The 26,837-nt window shown below is 36.2% G+C and overlaps 2 long non-coding RNA genes across 2 annotated transcripts in view; one reads left to right on the top strand and one right to left on the bottom strand.

The window, feature by feature from the left end:
* Positions 1-2,579: 2,579 nt before the first annotated feature.
* Positions 2,580-26,837, bottom strand: part of LOC139359497 (uncharacterized) — a 38,469-nt gene continuing 14,211 nt past the window's right edge. Inside the window, exons 2-3 of the long non-coding RNA XR_011615536.1 lie at positions 5,827-5,897; positions 2,580-2,801 (exon numbers count right to left, since the gene is read on the bottom strand). This is a non-coding gene — a long non-coding RNA (uncharacterized lncRNA). The remainder of the gene's footprint in view (positions 2,802-5,826; positions 5,898-26,837) is intronic.
* Positions 9,594-12,229, top strand: LOC139359347 (uncharacterized). The gene is made up of 3 exons (XR_011615266.1): positions 9,594-10,081; positions 11,293-11,370; positions 11,716-12,229. It is a non-coding gene; the product is annotated as an uncharacterized lncRNA (long non-coding RNA).

The following is a 26,837-nucleotide window of genomic DNA, read 5'->3' as shown; positions in this document are numbered from 1 at the left end:
CCAGCACATGCATGTAGTGTGCTATTCCTTGCTATGTCTGTTTTCTGTTAATTAATACAAATGTTGTTGTGTAGATTTTGGTATTTTGACTCAAATTGAGAAAATGTATACACTTTTATATACACGTATTAGTGTAAAACTTGGACCTGGAAAAGCAGAGGTTTCTAATAAATTAGCTAACATTTTCTTTGAAGAATTCAAGGTACCCTGAAGTACTTTCCTAATGATTGAATTGTTATTGTTAGAGGTCAATTTTCCACAGACTTTTTGTATTTCTGCATCTCTTGTGAGTGAGCAAGTAACTGCCCTTTATTCTGAACTATCTTTTCAGGGATATTTGTATTGTGAACAGTCTTGGAACATAGAGACAGTGTCTCTGTCTGGAGCAAAGGCCAGGCATGCTCACTGCCCATTATAAAGGATTCGGCTTCCCTGAAGTCAAGATTCCTCTTCTATAGCACAATCACGGAAGGTACCATCTGGTTCTCTTTGTATCACCTTGCAAAAATGGAGGCCTGGTTAACTGGTACAAAAAAATGCTAATACTTTGGCTACTGCTATTTTCATGAGCACTAAACTGTTATTTTTCTGTGACCCAGGAGTTTTGTGTCTTCTACCAGCATTCATGAAACTTTTATCTGGCTAACTGGTTAGTTTGTGAGAAGGGTGAACTCTCAGACCCTTCGCAGTTTTTTGTTTGTTTGTTCGTTTTGTTTTTTGAGATGGAGTATCGCTCTGTCGCCCAGGCTGGAGTGCAGCGGTGTGATCTCAGCTCACTGCAGCCTCTGCCTCCTGGGTTCAAGCGATTCTCCTGCCTCCTCAGCCTCCCAAGTAGCTGGGACTACAGGTGTGTGCGACCACGCCTGGTTAATTTTTTGTATTTTTAGTAGAGACAGAGTTTCACCGTGTTAGCCAGGATGGTCTCGATCTCCTGACCTCGTGATCCACCTGCCTCGGCCTCCCAAAGTGCTGGGATTACAGGCGTGAGCCATGGCGCCTGGCCTCCTTCACAGTTTTTGATGGTTAATGCACTTCAATGTCTTATCTTCCAGTCTGTAGACTTTATCCTACCATAAAATATGAAACATTCCAACTTTTCCAGCACTGAGAGGATGGAACTCTAAGTTGTAGATTGACATGGTTTGGCTGTGTCCCCACTGAAATCTCAACTTGAATTGTGTTTTCTAGAATTCCCAAGTGTTGTAGGAGGGACCTACCGGGAGGTAATTGAATCATGGGGACCGGTCTTTCCTGTGCTATTCTTGTGATAGTGAATATGTCTCACGAGATCTGATGAGTTTATCAGGGGTTTCTGCTTTTGTTTCTTCCTCATTTTTCTCTTGCTGCTGCCATGTAAGAAGTGCCTTTCGCCTCCTGCCGTGATTCTGAAGCCTCCCCAGCCATGTGGAACTGTTTGTCCAATTAAACCTCTTTTTCTTCCCAGTCTTGGATATGTCTTTATCAGCAGTGTGAAAACAGACTGATACATAAATGAAACAACAAAAAGTCAAAAACTGTTACATCTGCTTTTCCTTGTGATTGCAAATGGATATGGTGCCTGTGATACCTCACATTTATTACATATCACGATTTTTGAAACCTCTCACTGAAAAATATTGGAGTGTAAGTGTACATTTAAAGCAATGACTTTTGTGAAATGTGAATATTTACTATCACTCATAGTTCATTTATTTTCAGTGCACTTAACTTTTATCTAGGGATCATAAACAAGTGTTTTGCTTTCTTATTGTAATCAAGGTTATTGAGGTGTAATTTATGTGTAATAGATTGCATCCAGTGTACACTTTGATGAATATTGACTGTTTAATATGCCTGTAAGATCACCATCACCATCAAGATACAAAACACTTCCATCACCCCAAAGGCTTACATGTACCCTTTGACTAAATGAATTTCGATAATGTGTATAAGCCCTTGATATTGAGCAATTTGGGAATAATTTCTGCTGAGGAGTTTTTGCTAGTTTCATTATTTTATTTACTTTTTAAATTATCATAAGCATTAATATCTTATTTTTTTCCTTGGTTATTTGCTTTGATTACTGTTTTCCCGTTAAGGGTCCTCTGTTTGGTCTTTCCTTCTCTTTCATATCTGTTGGAGCAGAAAGACTAAATAATGTTTTCGTGAGCTCACATAAATGAGATAAATAGAATACGTTTGAAAAAACATCAAGACTAAGTTGCCTCGAAGGGAAAAAAAAGTCACACCAAAAAGAAGGTGGGAATTAGTGTACTTGAGTATGGAAATTGATTAAGCAATAAAAATAGGACAATTACTTTTGTAATTCAGTTATGAATTATGCTTAAAATGTGTACTTTATTCACTTTAATTATGACATTTGATTTTAGAGTTTTTCCTTCTCTCAATTATCGATACATTTTCTAGGGAAGGCTTTCTCAAATATTTGTTTTCGTCTGACATTTTATAATCATGGCTCTTAAAATCGAAGGATGGATTTTGAACAGTCAATTTCTCTCAGCAGTGTAAAATGAGTCACATGGGTCACATTTGTCTTGAGTCCCTTCAAAGACTGGAATGTGAGTAGAAATTGCAGTGCAACTTTCCCACGGCACTAATTGCATGTGAAGGACAAGACACTTCCATATTGTAATACCAAATATAAAATAGTGCAAAAAAAAAAAATCTCTGGTTAGAACTGTTCCATTTGTCACATGCCTTCTCATTTATAAAACAAGAATTTTCTCTCTTCTCTCACCCGGTTGGAGGATCAGCTTTATTTTTCAAAATTTGGATGGAAATCAGTCTTCAGTCTGCTCTATCTCAAAAGAGAAAAATGCTTGCAACAGTTTGAAACACTATAAATTGGAATACTTGATGTCAGTTATCTAGGATTTTTCTATCACTCTTCTTCCAACCTCCCACTTCTCACTGATGAGGGTTTCTTACTTTGGGGGGAAGAATACATAGCAACTGTCAAAATGTAAAATAAAGCGAGTTCATCTGATTAGTCTGCAATCTCTCTCTTTTCGTTTGCATCTGGAAATTCTCAAGTAGACACATGGAAACTTGCAGCATGCATGCTTTCTCCCTGTGTGTCTGCATATTCCATGCCATTTTCCAGCCATGCTTGTCTTTTATTAGGAATTAGATGGTCTGAATGAGAATAATTTAAAACATTTTTAAAAAACTTTATTTTTTTAGGAAGAGTTTTAGGTTCACAGCAAAATTGAGATAAAAAAACAGAGATTTCCCATATATCCCTCCTGTCCCCCTCACCTGGCCTCCCCTATTTTCAACACCTCTGACCAGAGTGGTACCCTTGTTGCAATCCATGAGCCTATACTGACACATGATTATCACCCAAAGCCCAGAGTTTACTTTAGGGTTCCCTTGGAACCTAAATATATATCCTAGGGGTTTAGATAAATATGTAATGACATGTAGACAGAAAAATAAAAATTTGATGTCAACATCTCACCTTTCCTGTTCAGTTTTAAACATGAAGCAACTGTTGTGCCTTTTCCAAAAATAGTCTGCCACAAGGAGCAATAAGTAATCAGAATTTAAAGGGGAGGAAAATGGAAAACTCAAGATGCCTGCTTTACATGAACACACACATATTTTATAACTTCTCTTATACTTTAGAACATTATTCCACTGGATTCTGGATTTCTAGATATCACATGAAAGTTCAACTGTAATTAGGAAGTACTTAGCTTAGGGTGAGGCAGGGTAGCTTGGGCTCTGTTTGATAGAATTGAATTGGGTCAACTTGCGATGCATCGAACACTCAGAGCAAGTATTTTTTTGGGAATCATCCACCTGCACAGGGAAATTTTCTAATTTGCACTAAAGTGCAGTACGTGCTCTCAGAACATGAGGAATTGAAGACAATCACACTTCCCCTCTTTTGTAGCAAAAGGATTTTTTTACACCGGAGACCTCTGTTGAATTATGCCTAGTTGGTATTATCCATGCAGGTTATAAATATGAGATGTTTTGATCCAAGAAGAAAAGCATTTTTTGCCTTTTTCTTGTTTTTGTTTTCTTGCTTATTTTTACTTGCTTGTTTTCACTACTGTACCAGTCCAAGGAATCACTGGCCAAAAAGGAGGACACAGTTATAATTAGGAAATAAAGGAGGCTGGCGGGAACTGGAAAGACGTGAATAAGTGGTTCATTAAACTGAGAAAACTGAGAAAGCAAAGCTCAGGGAAAGCAAAGCTCACTACTGAGAAAGCAAAGTTCACTACTGAGAAATTGTAGTGGGGTTGGGAATGGGGTTGAAAGAGATGCAACTGTATTGTAGACAAGAGAAAGGCCACTTCAGGCACTAACTCATAAAGGCAGTGCATCTGCCCTGGTTTTCCTTTCACGAACAGCTAAAATACTAGGTGGCACTGGACATGGTGAAAGCACATAATAGGATGAGGAGGTTGGTTTTGAAATTTGGACTAGGTCAAGATTTCTGGCTCATAAAAGTTAGTTGATCATGGAGCAGTCAACGTTCACAATGGGTCTCAGCAGCTAAGTCAGGCAACGGGGAAGATATTCTTTACTTCTCTTGGGTAAATATGTAGAGGTGCATTGGCTTGCTTATACGGTTGGCATTTGTTTAAATTTTTCATAAACTTCAATTGTTATTTTAAGTGCTGGCATAATTTGACACTCCTATCAGCAGTGTGTAAGACCTCAAGTTGCTCCATATACTTAATAATACTTGGCATAATCAGTCTTTGATATTTTAAACATTCTAATAAGTATATAGTGGTATTTTACTGACATTTGTTTCTCTCTCACTATTTTCCTCTTGCTTTTTTTTTTTTTTTTTTTTTTTTTCTTGTGAGACAGAGTCTTGCTCTGTCACCCAGGCTGGAATGCAATGGCGTGATCTCGGCTCACTGCAACCTCCGCCTCCCAGGTTCAAGTAATTCTCCTGCCTCAGCCTCCCGAGGAACTGGGATTACAGGCCACCACGGCCGGCTAATTTTTTTGTATTTTTAGTAGAGACGGCGTTTCACCGTGTTAGCTAGGATGGTCTCAATCTCCTGAACTCCTGATCCACCTGCCTCGGGTTCCCAAAGACCTGGGATTATAGGAGTGTCCACCGTGCCTAGCGTTTCCTCTGTCTTTCTTTCTTTTTCTTTTTCCAGCACTGGAACAACATGCACAGACTTCGAGGGCACAGGAGGACAAATGCTTAGGGTTCCATTCATATGAAATGCCCAGCACTGGCAAACCCATACAGACGGAAAGCAGCTCAGAGGTTTCCAGGGGCTCGGGGGAGGAGGGCACCTGGGGAGCGAGTGCACCGCATTTTCACGGGGTCTTCTTTTGGAGCGATGGAAGTGTTTTGGAACTAGAGAGCTGTGATGATTGCAAAACATCGTGAGCAGAATGCCACTTAATTTGTACGCTTTAAGAAGGGCAGTTTTAACTTACGTGAATTTTACCTCAATAAAAAGGGGTGAATACCCCACCAGGGACAAGCAGAAACAGCAGCCCACGCAGAGACACGACGGAGAGGCCAGGCTCTGGATCTGCCTACCGGGAGGGAGAAGGACACCCATGCCCCTGGGGCTGCTGTGAGGGAGGAGCGCTCAGCACAGGGCCCAGAAACGGGGCAAGTGAAATATTTGCTGCATTCATTACCATCCCCAGACCAGCAGGGCGGCCCATGCAGCTCAGTCTAGCAGCCCTGTCAAGGGAGGCCCCGGGACGACCCAGGCCACGCCTGTGGCCACAGCTCCTGCAGTGGCCAAGAGCAGAGCCAGAGTGGGGAGTCAGGTGGGTTCAGCCCTCCCTCCCTGGCTAGCTCATGTCTCCTCCCTGGGCCTCACCTACCTCTGGGAAGGGGATAGAGACCAGTCCTCTAGGAAGCTTCCAGCACCAGAACCTTTCTGCACCTGGAGTCTCTGGGGAAGAAAATCAATCAATCAACCTATGGATCTACCCACAGGACCAGTGGAGAGGGAGGCAGGATGGTGCATTGGGTAAGCCGTGGTGATTAAGCTGACAGACAGGGGTTCAAATCCCAGCTCCTCCACCTCCCAGCCCCCCACCCTCAGGCCCCAGCTACCCTAGCCAGCCCTTCCGTGCCTCAGTTTACCCACCTGTAAAAGTCAGGTAATAATCGCCACTATCCCGTAGGGTATTGTGACGATGGAATGAGTAGTCTCACTCTGTCGCCCGAGCTGGAGTGCAGTGGCGCGATCTCGGCTCACTGCAAGCTCCGCCTCCCAGGTTCACGCCATTCTCCTGCCTCAGCCTCCCGAGTAACTGGGACTACAGGCGCCCGCCACCTCGCCCGTCTAGTTTTTTTGTATTTTTTTTTTTTTTAGTAGAGACGGGGTTTCACCGTGTTAGCCAGGATAGTCTCTATCTCCTGACCTCGTGATCCGCCAGTCTCGGCCTCCCAAAGTGCTGGGATTACAGGCTTGAGCCACCGCGCCCGGCCGCCCTCTGTCTTTCTTACTTGATTTTGTCTTTTGTTGATTTTCTATTTAATTTGATTATTTTCTTTCATTTGATTATTTTGGTTTTCTTTTGCTTTAAGTTTCTTTCTAATTTCTTAGTTTGCTTTTGTAGCTTAAGGTGGGAGCCAAGGTGGAAGCTGACTCAGATCTTTCTTCTTTTCTAATGTAGGGTTCAGTACTATAAACCTCCCACTAACTACTGAGTTACCTGCAAAGTACAGATTTTCATTTGTCGTACCTTCATTTTGATCTACATTCAAATGCTTTCAAAAAATTTCACTTTTGAATTCACCTTTGACCCATTGATTATTAAGAAGAGTGTTAGTTTCCAAATATTTGGGAATTATTAATACTTTGTTAATGATTTCTATTTTAATTGCATTGTCATCAGAAATATAATTTCAATGGCTTAAATCTTTTCAGATTTATTGAGAAAGTTTTGATAACTCAGAGTATGATCTATCTTGGTAAATGTTTTATGTACACTTGGAAAAGTTGTAAATCCTGATGCTCTTCTTGTTTGGAATATTCTATAAATACAAAAAAATTGGTCTAGTTGGTTGATAGGTTATTCAAGTCTTCTTTATCCTTTTTGATTTTCTATCTCTATTTATACTATTTGGCATGAGAGAGAAGTATTAAAATCTCTAATTATAACTAAAGATTTGTCTACAACAGAATTTTTGCTTGCAGTTCTATCAGATTTTGCTTCAAGTATTTAAAAACTTTCCCTAAGTACATAAATGGAAAGAACTGTTATATCATCTTGATTAACTAACTTTGTTGCCATTGTAAGATTATCCTTTTTATCCCTATTAAGAGACTTTGCTCTTAAGTCTGTCTACTTTATCTGATAATAATATAGTCCCTCTAGCTTTCTTTTTGATCAGCGTTTGCATGATATATCTTTTTACAACCTTTTACTTGTATTGGTGTTTTTATACTTAAAAAACATAATTTTTTTTTTTTTTTTTTTTTTTTTTTTTTGAGACGGAGTCTCGCTCTGTCACCCAGGCTGGAGTGCTGTGGCCGGATCTCAGCTCACTGCAAGCTCCACCTCCCGGGTTCACGCCATTCTCCTGCCTCAGCCTCCTGAGTAGCTGGGACTACAGGCGCCCGCCACCTCACCCGGCTAGTTTTTTTGTATTTTTTAGTAGAGACAGGGTTTCACCGTGTTAGCCAGGATGGTCTCGATCTCCTGACCTCGTGATCCGCCCGTCTCGGCCTCCCAAAGTGCTGGGATTACAGGCTTGAGCCACCGCGCCCGGCCAAAAACATAATTTTAAAAGCAGTGTATATGAGTCTTGTTATTTTTATCCAATCTGATAATCTCTGCATTCCAACTAAAGTTTTTAGACCACATAAATTTAACGCTATTATTGATAAGATTGGGTTTAAATCTACCTTCAAGCTATTTGCTTTTTATTTATACTATCTGTAGGCAATTATTTTTTTTTCATTTTTCATTCTTCTTTGGTATTGAGTACATTATTCAATTTTTCCCTTTTTTGTTGACTGATTAGTTGCTATTTTTGATGTTTTATTTTAATGGATACTTTAAGGTTTTTAGTACACATTTTTAACTCTTTACCATCTACTTTCAAGCAGTGTTATGTTTTTCCCATAGAGTGTAAGAACTTTAAAATAATGTATAGCTGACCATTGAATAATGTAGGATTTAGGGATGCTGACCGCCTGTGTAGCTGAAACCAAATATAACTTTTGACTTCCCCCAAATTTAACTGCTAATAGCCTACTACTCACCAGAAGCCTTATAGATAATATAAACAGTTGATTAACACTTATTCTATATGTTATATGTGTTAGATACAATATGCTTACAATAAACCAAGCTAGAGAAAAGGTAATGTTATTAGGAAAATTATAAGGAAGAGAAAATATATTTACTCTTTATTAAGTGGGAGTGGATCATGATAGAAGTCTTCATCTTTGTCCTCTTCATGTTTAGTAGGTTGAGTAAAAGGAGGGGTTAGTCATGCTGTCCTAGGGGTGGCAAACGTGGGAGAAAATCCATGTATAAGTAGACCCGCAGAGTTTAAACCCTTGTTGTTCAAGGGTCAACTGTGCTTCTACTCCCCACCCACCAGACCTTTATGCTATTGTCATGTATTTTGTTTCTATATATGTTTGAAACAACACTTAAAGTATTATTATGTTTATTTTAAATGGTTTCTTATTTTTAAAATAAGATTTTAGTAATAAAAGTCACTACATTTATCTACGTAGTTACACTTTCTGTGTTTTTTCATTCCTTTAGGTAGATCCAGGTTTCAACATAGTTTCATTTTCTTCTGCTTGAAGTACTTCTTTTTTTTTAACATTTGTTTATGCCACAAGACAGCTGATGATTATTAGTCTTCGTATGTCTGAGAAACTATTTTACTTAAATATTTGAATGATATTTTTGCTAGGAATAGAATTCTATGTTGACAGTTTCTTTTTTGTCCTTTCAGTACTTTTAAAGACATTACTCTGCTGTCTTCTAAGCTAGCTTTCCTAAGAGAAATCTAGAGTTATTACCTTTGATCTTCTGGACATAACATGTCTTTTTTCCCTGAGCTGCTTAAAGTTTTTCTCTTAAACATATATATGGTCACATTCTTCAGAGTACATGATGTTATGTTCATTTTTCCTCAGTCGTTTTTTTTTTTCTCCTCTGGCTCTTATTTTGGATATATTTATTGCTATATTTTTAAGTTTACTAGTCTTTTATTCTCAAATATCTAATCTTGTGTTAATCACATTGCGTCTTTTTCATCTCAGGGATTGTAATTTGTAATTTTTGACTTAGATCTGAACCTTTCTTATGACTTTTCTGTCTCTACTGAATAAGTTCAAGATGACTTTTAGATTTTTGAAAGTATGAAATACAGTCATAATAAATGTTTTAATGTTCTTGTCTATGAATTCAATTATGATAATCATTTGAGTTTGTTTCAGTTTCTTGATTTACTAGTATGAGTTGTATCTTCTTGATTTTTTGCATGGCTGTAATTTCAGACATGAATTTTACCTTGTTTGATATTGGATGTTTTTATATTTCTTTAAATAATTTTGAGGGGCATATGTGTGTGTGGGTGAGAGAGAGAGAGAGAGAGAAAGAAACACATTCACTATATAGAAACCATTGAGTCCTTCATGTCTGGTTTTAAGTTTGTTAGGCAAGACAAGAAATGCATTTATCTGGGTTTAATATATTTTTCTAGCTGGTGAGGCAAGACCTTTCTACTCTACACAATGTCCCCTGAAATAAGATGGTTTGGGTCTGAATAATGATTACAGATGCTGTTTTGGCACTGTGTGGTTTCTGGGCATTTTTTCTTCTAATCCTTTTGGATGGTTCTTCTCCCAGTCTTTGAGTATTTTCTCCCATGCACGTACTGAGCAGTACTTAGTTGAATTCTCTAGGAGATGTTTTTTGCAGTATATGAAATTCTTTCTCTGTGCAGCTCTCATTTTCCAGTTCTTCTGTCTGTCTACTTTAATCTCCTTAGCTTCCCCAGACTTTGGCTCTATTTTGTCAACCCAGGGAGGCTGTGGACTCTGTGTGAGTTTTCCCATCCTGCACTGCTCCTGAAAACTTTTTCAGGCAATTAGCTGCGGTAAGTGTAAAATTTAACTGCTTTCCTTCTGTCTTACTGTCCTTCATTGACTGATGCCTAATGCCTTAAGTGTCATTATTTAATATATTTTGTTTAGTTTTTCTGTCCCTTCTTTGTCTTGTTTTTTAAAATCTTTATTTTTATAGAATTTGAGTTTTGTCTAAAACACAAAGTGTGATTCCTAAAATCTTCTCAGTTGTTTAACAAACCATGTAAAAATTATGCATTTTTAGCATTTTAAATGTGATGTTCTGTCTTTTGTATTGATAAGTATTTTCATAAGCTCATCTTTTTCCCTTATGTATTCACTCCTAAAAAATGTCTAGTAAAGACTGGTGTCTCCACATGTATGTACCCAATGTATTTTCTTTTTATTTTATTATGGCACACCTGATTGTTGTTATAATTATAATCCTGGACACAGAATGATAGAATCAAAAGCACAGGGTATCTCAATCAGGTGTTTCTCTGCACAGTGGTTTTCTCTATCTTAGATGATGCCACTTTACTAAGGCAAGGGTATCTATTTGACACTACCTTTGTGCCAGGGATATCTTACAAATAAGCCCAGATTACTTTTTAGTGCCATTGTCCCCTGCTTCAAAGATAAGCCTATACTGTGTTGACAGGCTTAGATACTGCTGGAGTAGCCAAATAAAGTCCAGTTATGATTCTGTCTATATCTCTATTTGTCTTTTTATCCCAATTATTTGAGAGGCATATCCTGTCTCTTATGAGAGAATATTACATGATGTATGACAGAATATAGTCTCTCTAACTTTATATATAGAAGAGATTTAGCATTATGCATTGCACATCAGAATCTTCAGAGCTGATACAGGTATTGCTAAATTATTGGTAATTAAATCTGAATCTAACACAAGGGTGCATATCCAAATACACATCACTTTCTTTTTTAGGAGCTATTTAAAGCTAATTATATTTGAAACTGCAGAGGGAGACAGGCACTCATTTATTTTCTCTCTTTCTCTCTCTCTCTCTCTTTCTAAGATTCTACAAGCTAAGACAGAAAAGGAAAGGACAACAGAAAACAAAATAATTGTTATATCACTAAAACACAAATTTCTATAACAAAAGGAAAATGTTATTATAGAAAAAGCCAGTGGTGCTTTGAAAGAGTACAGTAATTAAAGAATATTAACCTTCAGGCAAATTAGAACAAGAAGTTTTTTCTATTTCCACTCACTCAGAACAAGAACTCTCCTAAGAAGAATGGTATAATTGAGGAGACATGTGAAACAAAAGCATGCTTCCTTAACCAAGAAATGGTAGGTACAGTGTATAGAACCAAACATTACTCTTTTGGCCAAAGGCTGCTTCTAGGGTATTATAGATAATGAATATACTTCCCACTAATCGACTATGATTCATCAACTTCATAACATAGGGGGACAATATTTTCTTGTTCAAAGAGAGAATCTCTTGAAAGTTTAAGCCAGAAACAATTAAAAGTTACACCAGACACAAGTAAAAGCCAGATATCTCATAAGAAAACCAGAATATGCTCACCGTGTTAAGGCATTACTTTGATTTGGATTTCTCCAACTCAGGAAACAACAACCACAACTTGTGGCATATTGGATAAAGTGAAAACTTTCCTTTATGATTTGCAGAGCTCTTCGTAATCCGGCTCCACTTCACCTATCTATTATTCTACCACTGTCAAGCTCTCAAGGAAGAGAAGAATTAACATGAGCTTTGTAGTGTGACCATCCTGGTAATGAATCATGGCAGCCTTTCACTTCAGCCAAGATCTCAGTGACGATGGGTGTCAGGCTATTATCTTCAATGTGAAGACAATGATAGATGACTTTCTAGGTTCTCATCAGCATGTGATTTAGGATACTTTTCGACTACCAAGACAGAGTAGTAGAAAGATAGGATCTCTTTTTCCTGGGGTAAGACATTTGGTATAATCTGGGCATGATCTGGAGAAATAACTAAGAGAGGAATGTCTGGCTTATGGGAAGTAGAATTCAGCTCACGATATTAGAAAATATCAGGGTGAATCCCATGGGCTGAAGGTTGAGGGCCTCGAGTCCGATTGGGAAATATGAGTTAGTGGCAGTGAAATCCAATATAAACACAGTCAGTTGGCCTATTATACTTGTGTAAAAGAGTAGATAAGAACAAATTGTATGGAAAGGCTTCAGCTGCAGATGTCTGGGGATCACTCATTGTGCATAGAGTCACTGGGGCTGACTCGAAGGATGTGCACACCTGAGGTTGCTGATAACCACAATTCTGTCTTTGTCTTTGACTTTCAAACTAAAATAGATTTGGATCCTGTGGGCTGCTTGGGAATAAAGGTGAAAATATAGCTGTGAAAAATAAGTGAAGAAGAAACAAGACAAGCTAAGAGCAGCACATTTTTGGACAGATGATACTCAAAACCTACCTACCGATTTATTAATACAATAATTTAGAAAGCGACTTGGGATTTATTTGAGCAGTTGTAAGTTTCATAGACAATAGAAATTTTAAAGCTAGCTGCTGATTCACTGACCTTTTATTTTAAAGTCAGGTAGCACTTATTTGTAATGAGAAGCGTATAGATTTAGTCTCTTCTTATCTTCCTATCAGAAAACTTAATGTTGAATCCTTCTAGCTCACAGCTGGACTGTGAACATTGATTACTCTCATGCCCTGCATAGATTTGAGAAATTGTCTTGAATTTTTATTGACTTTATGTGGAATGGTGAGTTACACTAATTAACATGACAAAACTTTGCACTTTGTGGCTTCTTATTTCTGTTTGTTGTAGATCACCTACATTGATACTTCTACAGTTTTCTAGCATTGCATTTGTGTTTTATGACATTCACTTAGAAAGCCATTAATATAGAGGAAATCCATCTGCCTTTGAAAGGATGTGTCTGTTTTTCTTTTTTTGTTTGCTGTCATTTTTTCCCTCTTTAACTTTTGTGGGTACATAGTAGATGTTTGTATTTATGGGTCACATGAAATATTTTGATATAGGCAAGCCATGCCATCACATAGGGGTCTATTATTCTTAATGTACAGCTTTTAAACATTTTCTTATATAATTTTTTTTTTTTTTTTTTTGAGACGGAGTCTCGCTCTGTCACCCAGACTGGAGTGCTGTGGCGCGGTCTCGGCTCACTGCAAGCTCCGCCTCCTTGGTTCATGCTATTCTCCTGCCTCAGCCTCCCGAGTAGCTGGGACTACAGGTGCCCGCTACCACACCCGGCTAATTTTTTGTATTTTTAGTAGAGACAGGGTTTCACCATATTAGCCAGGATGGTCTCGATCTCCTGACCTCGTGATCTGCCCGCCTTGGCCTCCCAAAGTGCTGGGATTACAGGCGTGAGCCACCGCACCCAGCCATTCTTATATAATTTTAAAGCTGACTGTGGTTTATACCATTGTTCTGTTTTTCTTTGTCCTCTCTTAACAAATACCTTCTAGATATTGCTTTAAAATGGAAAGTTCCTGCCCATTACTGACTTAGGTTACCCAAACATTTACTCATACGCTAGTTAGAAAGTTGTCATCATTGTTTCATTTCAGGAAATAGAGGCAAACTTGGCGGATTAGTCATTGCATTAATAAAATGGAAGATTTAGCCAGCTTTTAAAAAACTGCCCTGGAAACTATGGAGCACTGGGCACCCTAACAATGAAAAGTGAGGGCAGGGGAGGTGGAGACATTGAGATTTGTTTTCTCTCTCTGGCTATTTGAAGCTGCATTTTTCTTTGAAATTTTTCTTCTGGAAATTATATTTTGCTTTATTATACTCTCACATTACCAGACTAATTTAAAAAGACTTCTTCTTTTTTTTTTTTTTTTTTTTTTTTTTGCATTTTACGTATTTGCCAGGTATGTTCATGGATTACTTCATAAATTATTCCATGAACATTGCATTTTAAAGCTAATGCTGTTGTTTTAATATTTCATTTTTCTATGTGGAATGCTAAATCCCTTCTGATAATAATGTATATTTTATATATTAAAAATTAGAACATATATATCATATATTTTTAAAATTTTTTATTGTGTCCTCTGTAGAGTAGCTATTTTGATGATCAAAAAACTTGTAAGATTAGCAGGGCAATTATTTTATCTCAGTTATATAGATGAGAAAACAGACACATACACACTACATTAATGACCTGCTGTGTTCATACAGCTATTATCGGATGGAGTCAGAACTCAAACTCAAGGCACAATGCGGTCTGGTAAGTGCCCCCAGTCATAATCCACTTACAAATGCTATGATTAATTTGATTGTGTAAGTTTGTCATTATTTGCAAACTGAGACAAAATATGTTGAACATAGCAAATAAAGAATAGTGTAGTTGTTGGAGTATAAAAGATCTGAACATTAACCCTGTCTTTGACACTTGCTAACCACCTCATTATTAAACTACTTTAAGTGACTCATATCTTTCAAATGAGCATAAAATTCTTTCCAACCTCATAAAATTATTATGAGAATTATAAGAAACAGTGCACATAAGGTGCTTAACGTAAGTACCCAACATTGGTAAACAATTAATTATAGATTTCATTAAAGTTTGAATCTAATATAAATGGGCATGTTATAATTTACTGGTCATTGTAGACTAAGATCTAGTTTTTTCCTTACCTCCACTAAAATCCTCCCAGCTTGGTGGACCACTTTGAGTGTCACATTTCCAGCACTCTCTATGATTGGTAGTCATTTTTTAGGTACCGGCTGTGAACTGTGTGTTATCTTTTCATGTATTCCTCCCTTGTCTCCTCAGTTAAATTTTGCTTTCCGGGCCATGGCTAATTCTGTTTTACTTTCTTTCATTGATTATAGTACAGGGAAGGGACCTTGCCTCCCTGATATTATACCATTCTATGGTAGAAGCATGACAACAATTTTGTGGATGATAAATGAACAACTAGGCCTTAGGAACCAAGTAGTAAGTGCCAGGCAATGTGTGATTGCATGGTCTCATACCACATGTTTCCATACTACATGTTTTGTCTTTCCTCACAGAGGGTAAAGATGCTAATTTGGCTCGGTTTGAATCTCTAATGTGTAACACAATCTGGAAGTGATTGAGTTTACCTATAATTAATTGATTCTTTTTTTTTCCTACTAGGCAAAATGGGAACTTGAGATAGTATGCAGTTCAGTAATTGAAAAGAAAAAATAAATTTCTCTATAAATAAGCTTTCTGATACGTGCTCTTAGCACACACAGTGTGTATGTGTGTGTGTGCGCACGCACACGTGCATGTGTTTATTAAGCCATAACTATGGTAATTATGTGCCTGATTGATAAATATTTCTGACCCTCAGTCTTCTGGGAACATAGGATTGTACTTTCTGGCCTTTTAGTGGCTGACTGAGACCGAGAATCATAATTGGAATTGACAGGGTTCCCTTCTGAGACACAAGACTTAATTCGTTGTGTAAGATTTGCACGAGTTCCCTTTTGCCTCCCACCATGACAGCCATTGACACTGAGTAATAGCTTTTCCATTAGCCTGACTCTCTGGGTGTCCCATTCCAGCACAACCTTGCCCACCCTGACTAGTACAAAAACTTAGAGAAGTTGAAATTAAATTTCTCTTCAGAGCAAGGTGTTAATGTGTACAATTAAGTGTATTCTGCCTACATCCCCCGACACAGGGTATAAAGACACTGAAGATCAATGCTTCTCAGACATGCGCCACTTACAAATTCTTCCTCAGGGAAAAGTGAAAGCAGAGCTGCTTTGCCTGAACTGAGAGGTGGAAGATGCACTATTCAGATTTGAAAACAATCCTTTTTTTCCTAAAATAATTGAAAAGTGTTGTTCCTGATAGAAACATAAGGATATATATTGCTAGTACTTGAAGGCCACCTTATTAAGCTGTTCACATTATTCTGTCTTTTTATCTGTACTACAGATTTACAAACTATATGTAATTATCATCTTTTCACAAATCAAGAACCTATCAATCTCAAATATGTTAACAATTTTGCTCTTCTCAAATGACCAGTACATTTTTAACCACAATCCCAACACATACCTATCTTTTAAACAAAAGTCTTTGATTTCTCTATCAACTCATTTGGTAACTACTGTCTCCAGCCAGTGGAGGCACAAAAAAGAAGAGCATCAGCAGGGGATCCATCTGCATTGGGTTCTTTTGAGGCCCTTAACTTCAGCGTTCAGATTGGTTGGCAGGCTTTAATGTTTCACAAACAATGAGAAAGTTGAAGAGTTCTTAGTACTTACAGACCCTGAGGGGGTACACTCTATGCCTGGAGGCCATTCACAGGAGGTCATGGGGGTGTAAACAGGGGTGAGGGTAGAGCCTAGCAACTAGCAGTATCTATTTGGAATAGGCTGTGGGTCACTTTATGTTCACCAGCAAATGCCAGAATGATCCATTGAAGGGAAGCTGCAGCAAAGCTGGGAGCCCAGTCTGTTAAGCAAGAGAAATGTATTTAAGTTGTGTCTTTGGCCACATCTTGAGTCTTTTGGGTGTGAGGTAGAACTGGAAACTGTGTCAAGGGTCACTGAGCCCTGCCTTTGGCACAAGAAAGCTAACCAGTATTCAAAATGCATGCAGAGGCAACATAGAATTACAAGCATCTGCTACAACTTGTCTGACTCTACATTCAATAGACACATTTTACACCACTCCATGTGGTCTCTCATAGAATGGAAATATTTCTGGAAAGAAGAGATCCAAGGTTAAGTCATTCTCCTAAAATATAAAACATCCTTTGGAGAGAAAATATTTAAAGATTATTAATAATCACCTCCAAGCAACACTCTCATCAGTAGGCAAATTAACTTAATGGAAAAGGGGTGTGGTTAAGAAAATAGAATGCGTCGGTATACCACTGAGTTCTACTACAGGTCCCAGGCTTATGATATTTTCTTTAATTTATTGCCTTGAATGTTTCATTCTCTGAATCCAGATCATTAAATTTTCATTGCACTATGATAATACTAGAGATGAAACAAGGCTCTCTATTTTAAACTCGAGTTATCTTTGATCAGTTTATCCTTTGCTTAGAACAAACATGGATCTTTCTGTTTTTTTTTTGTAGTAGTTGTCAAATAAACTTATTCTGTTATTATGGTATACTTTATAGTTTACATATCCATGTATGTTTGCTCTTTCAAAAAGTATACATTCTTTAGAAACACACTTTCTAAGTGCTCTTCTGGGCATTTAGTGCTTAGTAGCTGCTTCACTTTCCTGGACTTATAAGTAAACTATGTTATAAAACTTGAGTAATTGCATAAGTTTTTTAAAGGGTAAAAGGGGTACCCATCACCTCAAGCATTTATCAATTCTTTGAGTTACAAATGCTCCAATTATACTCTTTTAATTACTTTAAAATGTACAATAAATTATTGTTGACTCTAGTCACCATGTTGTGCTGTCAAATACTAAGTCTAATTCATTCTAACTGTATTTCTGTACTCATTACCTGTCCCCACTCCCCCCACCGCACCCACCACCCTTCCTAGCTTCTGGTAATCATCATTCTACTCTCTATCTCCATGAGTTCAATTGCTTTAAGTTTTAGTTCTTACAAATAAGTGACAACATGTGAGGTTTGTCTTTATGTGCCTGGTTAATTTCACTTAACACAGTATCCTCCTGTTCCATCCATGTTGTTGCAAATGACAAGATTCCATTCTTTTTTTTATGACTGAATAGTACTCTATAGTGTGTATGTACCACATTTTCAGTATTCATTTATCTGTTGACAGACAAGTAAGTTGCTTCCAAACCTTGGCTATTGTAAATAGTGCTGCAATAAACATGAGAGTGCAGATATCTCTTTGATATACTGATTTCCTTTTGGGGGAGTACTGATAAAAGAAAAGCTTCAGCCAAATTAAATTTAAAGGCGTTTAATTGAGCAATGAATGATTTGCAAATCAGGCATCTCCCAGAATCACAGCAGATTCACAGAGACTCAGAGCAGACACATAGTGGAAGAAGATTTATAGACAAAAAAAGGGAAATGACGTACAAAAATTGGAAGTGAGGTACAGAAAAGCTGGATTGGTTACAGCTTGGTGTATGCCTTATTTGAACATACTTTGAACACACAGCGGTGTATGAAAGGTTGAAGTATGGCTGCTGGGATTGGCCAAGAGTTACCTATTGTTACAGGTGCATACTACTAAGTTAGGTTTTCAATTTTGTCTGCCTATTAAGCTGGGTTACAGTTTATCACCAAGGACTCAAATATGGAAGTACAGAGTCCTTTTCAGGCCATATTTAGTTTGTTTTAACAGTATATACCTAGTAGTGAGATTGCTGGATCATGTGGTAGTTCTATTTTTAGTTTTTTGAGAAACCTCCATACTGTTCTCCATAGTGATTTACTAATTTACATTCCCACCAGCAGTGTGCAAGTGTTCCTTTTTTCCCACATTCCTACCAACATTCATTATTGCCTGTCCTTTGCATAAAAGCCATTTTAACTAACATGGAAGTGTAGTTGTGATTTCATTGTAGTTTTGATTTGCATTTCTCTGACAGTCAATGATATTGAGCACCTTTTCATATACCCATTTGCCATTTGTATGTCTCCTTTTGAGAAATGCCTGTACATACCTTTTGCCCATTTTTAAGTCAGATTATTAGGTTTTTTTTTCCTATGGAGTTACTTGGACTCCTTATACATTCTGATTATTAATTCTTTATCAGATGGATACAATGTAGATATGTTCTCCCATTCTGTGGGTTGCTTTTTCAGTTTGTTGATTGTTTCCCTTGCTGTGCAGAAGCTTGTTAACTTAATGTGATGCTATTTGTCCATTATCACTTTGATCACCTGGAGTAATCAGTTTTGTTTCTTGGAATTATCCAGATCAGTTATTCATATTTTCTATATTTATGCTAATTTATAAAATCCCAAACATCTAGATGCTATAAACCATCTTTCATGGAAAGTGAATTGATTTTAGAATTGAATTAATGGGGAATCATTGAAAGGTCTTATGTACCTAAATGATCAATAGTTAAATCTCAATATCCAACCCTTAAAAATGAACATTTTTGTGTATCAGCCATTACACAGTTTCAGCAATCCTTACTACTATTCGACCCAGCAATCAGATTACTGGATATATACCCAGAGGAATATAAATCATTCTGCCATGAAGACACATGCATGCAAAAATTCTTTGCAGTGCTATTCACAGTAGCAAAGACATAGAATCAACCTAAATGTCCATCAGTGACAGATTAGATTAAGAAAATGTGGTACCTATACACTATGGAATACTATGCAGCCATAATAAAGAATGAGATCATGTCATTTGCAGTATCGTAGATGGAGATGGAGGCTATTTTTCTTAGCAAACTAATGCAGGAAGAGAAAACCAAATACTGCATGTTCTCACTCAGCAGTGAGAGCTAAATGATGAGAACTCACAAACACAAAGAAGGGAACAACAGACACTGGGGCCTACTTCAGGGTGGAGGGTGGAAAGAGGGAGAGGAGCAGAAAAAAAAATGGATACTAGGCTTAATATCTGGGTGATGAAATAATCTGTACAAAAAACCCTTATAATACAAGTTTACCTACATAACAAACCTGCACACGTACCCCTGAACCTAAAAGTTAAAAAAGAAGACAGTAGCAAAAGGAAAAATAAAGAGTTAAAAAAAAAATACTGAAGCAGCCCTCTAACTGGCCTGTTTTCTTTACTCCCTATGATGCCAAATACAAGGCATTCATAGGCTGGATCCAAGTGGATAGAATATTGAAATTCATAATTTATCATTCACTTCTGGTGTTTCTCTAAACTTCATGTGATAAACCGTCAGGTATTTTCTCAACCATATTTCTTTCTCTTTGTGGAATACAAGTTATCCAAGTTTCCAAAATCCTGCTTATATCTTTGAAAGTTCACTTACACAATCTCATTAACTCCTCTCTTGTATTCACAAGAATTTAAATGATGATAAGTTCAATTCCTCAACATAATTATAAATGAATTTTTGAATTATAAATATCTTGTTCCCAGACAATTTTAACAAGGACCAACAGAGTCCAAACTTCAATGAACTTGACCTTGTCTTTAGGTTACATTAAGAATAAACATATTCTCTCTCTTATTCATGATCTCAAATCATGTTCGATTTACCATTATATTGTCTCACCAGACAATAATATGGAATGAGCATGAATTGGCAGTATAAACTCGAACAGTCATGACTTCAAAGACATTTTAAATGTCCTATTATGTTATCACTTTTCCTGAAGTAGTAAAGCCTAGGAATATTTCATCTAATGATCTGTTTTGATTACCGTCTATGGTTTTCCTGCACTTTCATGCAGACTTAAGTACGTTTTTAGAACTCTCAACCATCTCTCAAATAAATCTTCCTTCCTTTTTCTCTCATGGAGATAGCATGGTTTTCAGATGAAAGCCCTCATCCACACACAACCCTTTTTTCTTTTGTGTTTTCCATTTTATTTTAAAAATCAAAACCTTGTACTCATGTGTGAGTGTATGTGCTATATTAAAAGTTGATCCAATTTCACTCTTGGAAGCTTGTTTCCTTTCTAATGAATGCACAATAGTTTTTTCGTCGCATACAAAATTCTGAGACCATCTTACTCTTTCTGTGAGTCAACCTAATTTTCACTATTAGAGTATTCTAGGCACAGGACACTTTTATTTGTTTCAGATTTTTTAGAATTTATGTTTTTTTCTTTTACAAACCAAAAACTGGTCAACCTTTAGAATTACTTCATCAGATTTCAATATGGGGCACTGATATTACTCAAAATACAACAATAGGCCAAGTTGCTTAATATTTCTATTTAATTTATCTAAAAAGCAGGAGTGGTATTATTATCTACTTTATATTTTTTGTGGAATATTTGGTCTCTTTAGTCTTTTCAGAGGCAATAGAGAAGTACAAGAAAGGTGGAATAAAGCAGAGTAAGAAATTATTGCAAGTATAGAGGTCTGTATTTCTTGTCTCTAGAATCAATTATTAGATTGCCATGGTGGATAATTGTTTTGAATATTATGATTTCAACATCATATCCCTTTCCAGATATGTTTTCATATATAATTTATAAACTACTCAGAAATATATATTTCTATAAAATTAACTTCTGGCTGAACTAGCTGAACACCACTTTGGCGGAAATGAGCTTTGTTTTTTAACATCATTATTCCTATTTTCATCATAGATAATTATCTTTGATTTTTAGCAAAATTCACTTTTTGCTAAAGTGCTTTAAGTAAAATTAACTATTTCTTACGGCAGTTGATACAAACACTACATTGACAGTTAATATACTTTATTTGTTAGAATTTTTTTTCTCCTTAACATGACACACATGTAACAATTAGTACTGTGATACTGTACCAAGGAAGTTATGATTTGGATTCCAAAGCATTCTTCTACTCAATTCATTATTTAGACCTTTGGAGTATCTTTTCTTTGTTCTTCAATTGGTATTTGTGATGACAAGATAATAATACTCAAAAATTGACCCAGTATTGAACTCAGTAAACTTCGACCTCAATGATATGCCATATGCCTAAAATAGGTAACATTTGACAACCATCGTGTGCTCATAAAAACCACAGAATTTGAAGAAAGAATATCAGGATGACAAAAGCAATTTAGGAAAACATTCAGAACATCCTATTTCAAATAAACTAGAAAACCATTTTGAAATATATCAAGTGCAGGCCAGTCATGGTGGCTCACACTTGTAGTCCCAGAATTTTGGGAGGCCGAAGTGGGCTGATCCTTTGAGCCTAGGAGTTTGAGATCAGTGTGGGCTATGTGGTGAAACCCTGTCTCTACCAAAAACAAACGAACGAACAAACAAAATAGCTGGGCCTAGTGGAGCACACCTGCAGTCCCAGTTACTTGGCGGGCTGAGGCAGGAGAATCACTTGAGCCTGGGAGGTAGAGGTTGCAGTGAGCCAAAATCATTCCGTGGCACTTCAGCTTGGTGATGGGAGTAAAACTTTATCTCCAAAAGAAAAAAAAATCTCTCTCTCTCTCTCTCTCTCTCTCTCTCTCTCTCTCAGGGGCAATTATGTTGAGAACAAGTTTAATCTTATTGTGTCAAAACTGTGCTTCATTTGTAGTTTTATTTTTTCTGTTTCTTTTGTGTACATTATAATGTAATTCATAAATATACTAAATATATCTTATTAATAAATGTATAAAATTGTCCTGTATATAAGTGAAAAGGCATGTAACTGATTTTCAAATGAATTAAGTAGTGGTCACAATTCTATATCTAATTAGTTGAATCTATGGGAAATAACATAGTTGTGATTCCTTTATATAGAAGATGACAACCTGTCTCCCATGATTGCAGGGAGAGAAAGCCAATGAATGTAAAAATACTATGTGTGTAAATTATTGAACTTAACTCTTCTCTTCAGAACAGTATGCATCTCTTTTGTCTTTAAGTTCAATTTCAATCACATGACTAAGCAACTTTCTTATAGGTTGTAGGTGCCAAATTGAGGGGAAAAGGCAATGCTTGCCAACTTCTGTGATCAATTCCATATCTTTGATCCTCAGTATATGGCTTGGTGGGGGGAGAATGTTGGATATTTTGACTGTAAAGAGTAATATGAACTGGTTCTAGCTCATAGTAATCCACAGAGGGACCTGATACAACCAGAATTCCAAGATCAACTCTGCTACTTACAAGTCATATGCCCTTGAAAAGCTAACACAACCTTTTTACATTTTTCTTTTAATTTCTTAATAAAAATGGACGAGCTTTGAGGAATAAATAACAAAATAAAAATGTGTATAAAACATTTCATGATACCTGAAATATTATAGCTCTAAGCCAACTAGTAGGTGATTTCTTGTTTTTCTTTATTTCCCTTCCTTTCTTCCTTCCTTCCTCCTTTTTCTTTTTCTTTCTTTCTTTCTTTTCTTTTTCTTTCTTTCTTTCTTTCTTTCTTCCCTTCCTTCCTTCCTTCTTTCCTTCCTTCCTTCTTTCCTTTCTTTCCTTCCTTCCTTCCCTTTCTCTTTCTTTCTTTCTTTCTTTCTTTCTTTCTTTCTTTCTTTCTTTCTTTCTTTCTTTCTTTCTCTCTTCCTCTTCCTTTTTCTTTTTCTTTTTCCTTTCTTTCTTTGTTTCTTTCCCTCTTTCTTTCCTCAAATTGATATGTTTTTAGGCATTAACCATATTTCATTTTATTGTGATGTCTTAAGACAAGAGGAATATTCTTGTTTGGTCCTTAACTCATTTGAAATGCAGTCCTTATACTTGTACATTCATTGTTCCTCTCTTAAAGTTCTTGAATTTCTATGCTTTATTTTATTCCTTCCTGAAATCTTTGGATTACATAGTTGTTAACACAATCCTTGTCACCTGTGTGTTGCCTGCTGTTGATTATTTCAAAATATATATGTTGCAAGCAGAATACTTATATTCTTCATAAAGGAGAAGATGCATATTATTCATTTTATTCAAATGTCTTATTCCTTTATTCTCTTACAATGGTAATATTTTCCATTCATCTATGACTGTTAGAAAAAAAATTAATACTGTCTGAGTTGTAACTGCCCTACCTCTATTTTTAGGACTTAAGTTATGACATCACATTTATTTACTTGATGGTATATTTATACTGCATGGTTTTGAGTCCATCACCATTTCAAATTCACTATTCAAGTCATATATCAGTTTATATATCAAATTTGCTGTTTGCCACCTGTCACTTAGATAAATGACCTCTCTGTTGTTACCAAAGAGCTATAAAAATAGATTAGGCAGAACAATCTTTATATGAAATCTTGAGATAACCATGAGAAGTCACCTAGCCAGTTGATCACAATTCTATTCACATTTAGGTAAAGTCACCCAATTGATTTCTGATTCAATAAATTGCTGTTACATTTCACCTTTAATTTTCTTGTAGCTACAAGTATCTCATAAGAAATATGATCAAATGCCTTTCTGATAAGGATGACTACCACAGTTAGATCTTTTATATCTACCAATTTATTTCCCAAGGAAATGAATGGGTTAATGTGATAGTATGCATTCATACCAACCCAGCTTATGCCTAGTAGTTCTTGATTCTAGAATATTTTCCAGGATCTACATTAAATGATACAATCCCCAGTTTATTTACTTTATTTTTAGTATACACTGTGAAAAATCAAGATTTTGTTTACCAATTTTACAGAGTTTTTTATCCTATTCTCAATAAAAATCAATAGTCATCAACAGCCATAAGAAATCTTGCTTACTAGGTCTTTCGTTCTAGCATCAAATTTGTCGGCTGAGGGACTTGAAACAGTTAGTTACTCACCTTACATCTCTTGACCAATCTTGAGCATGATCTTGGGGCACTTTCTCCTATATTAGTGTTTGCACTACTATTTTAGTCCAGTGGTCACTTCACTTGACAAATTACACAAAAGCAAAAGATGAGTTAAAGTGTTCTGGTTTTCTATTCAATTCATCATTTAGTAGCTTTAATCCCTCTTTGAAAAAAGCTTGAACATAAATAAAATAAGAAAATCATCACTGCTATGCCCCAAGCTGAAGAACTATATTTTCCTTGATCTTCTTTTGTGCTGAAAATAACAAAAAGATGGATTTATGTTTAACTAACGATTTTGTGACTTTACTTCATTTTGAAAAATTAGCATTAATGCTGTAATTATTTTTATTTTATAAGTCCTCATTATATTTATCCTTGATTATCTTTCTACCTGTTTAAATATGGTTTTAAAATGTGAACTGATTAACATGCAAAAGCTCCTAGTATGCTGTACATCACATTAGATCTGAAGAATAAATTCAAATTTCCTTCATACTGATTCATTGTCTGGTCCTGGAAAAGTCACTGATTCTCTCAGAGCCTTAGTTTTATTATCCGTGAAATAAGCATAATAAAACATCTACCTCAACTCTTAATTTAAAGTGGCATCTAAGACTTCCTTTCAAAGGCAGACAGAAACCATCAGAAGCTCCTTTCTCCAGCTACCCTGGATAAAGTATAATAATATTTTATATATGTGACTAAACACAAAATCCAGACAGATGAGTTTTACAGTATCTGATATTAAGATCTCAAAACCATACAGTGAGAGTTTTTAAAAGCCCAGCAAAATCACAATGGTAATGAAACAGGGTATATAACATAGAGAATTTTGTTTTATACCAGTGAGGAAAATATGGAAAGGGAAGAAATAAAGTGTCTATCCTTTTTTTTTAAATAAAGCATGGTAAAATGATTGGGCAAGCTATTTTATTAGATTAAATATTAGCAGTTTAGTCTTATATACTACGGAATATTTTTTCCTAAAATTAAACATTTAATTTGATTTGATCCAATATAATTTCATTGTTTTATTTTGACACTTGATATTTTGATAATGTTTGTATATTACCTATATAAAACTATATGTGCATGGCTGAAATGATGAAATTATTATATTCTCATATGCAATTTTTCATCTATACATATGACAGGGTTGCATTATTTCACTTAGGATTTTCTTAGAGTGTCGAATTGCTTACAACAGGTTTGCAAAATGATTTCTACAGCTTCCACAGTTTTATCTGATTTATATTAGTATGTACAATATTGGGATGATGTGTTCCTTAAAGAGTAAAACACAGTTATATGAGTTTCCTGATGATGACAGTGATGGGCTGTGATGTTTTAGGAAGATTCCTGGCAGTGATAGTAAATAAAGTGTTTTCCTTAAAGTCACACACCTAGTGATTGTAGAGCCAGAATACAAACCTTTGTGACTCGAAATTCCGTGCTTCCAACAAATAAGGTCAAAGAGTAAAAGAAACTAAACTCAGAAAGTAGGATGTATAAATGGAATAAAGAAGACAGGCATGAGAGGTATTATGGTAGCTGTATTTATAAGATACAGAACCTGATTGAATATGATGGCATACAAGGAATTCATAAAATATTGGTTGATGGGAAATTATTCATTACAGAGATAATCAGAAAACTGATAATGTATCCTACATTATTTAAAAGGAAATTTAAGAGAAATGTGACTGAGCAAAAAGGGCACAGAGTAGTGGTCAAACACATCCATAGTTTGTCTTTCTGTATTTTGTCCTGCAAATGACCCTTTGGAAAGAGTTTGGTCTCTACTAAACATTTCATGGCAGAAAGTAGATGTGATTCACCCGTATGTCTTCTTGGTAGTAGAACTCTCATTGAAAATTTTTCAGCTAGTCTGTAATTATTGAGTCTTAAAAACAAAGTGGAATAATTTGACAATAGTGTCAAATTTGAGAGGTGCTTTCTTTGAGAAAAATATTAGCTACCATATATCTGTTTCTAATCATTAATCCTTGAATATACGCCTATAGTATCATAAGATGGTGATACAAACTTCCCCAGAATCTTATACCCACTGAAGTATCAGTAGGATTAAAAAGCATGGCAGCATTTTGAAGGACAGTGAGCAAATTACATGACATTGTGATAAGATTGTCAGGACTACTTGTCCCCAACTTAAGGACATGTAAGAATACCTAATGTATCCAACCAATATTTGACTTAAAGTAAATGAATAAAAGGTTTAGAAAAAAATCTCATGAGATGATCAATTGTATTACTTCTGATCAAGCTACACCATAAACCTTTGTGTTGAGATAATGAACTCCTGTCCAAATGGGCTTGGAGAAGGCATGTCATATGGGCAAGATAAGGGTTGGTTTACTGGAGGAGACAAAGCTTGAGTAAGACTTACTTAAAGGAGGAATCTTTTTTTTCTTCATT

Source organism: Macaca nemestrina, chromosome 17, assembly GCF_043159975.1.
Source record: "Macaca nemestrina isolate mMacNem1 chromosome 17, mMacNem.hap1, whole genome shotgun sequence".
NCBI classification, from domain to species: domain Eukaryota; kingdom Metazoa; phylum Chordata; class Mammalia; order Primates; family Cercopithecidae; genus Macaca; species Macaca nemestrina.
This window is presented reverse-complemented; position numbering and strand designations above follow the sequence as displayed.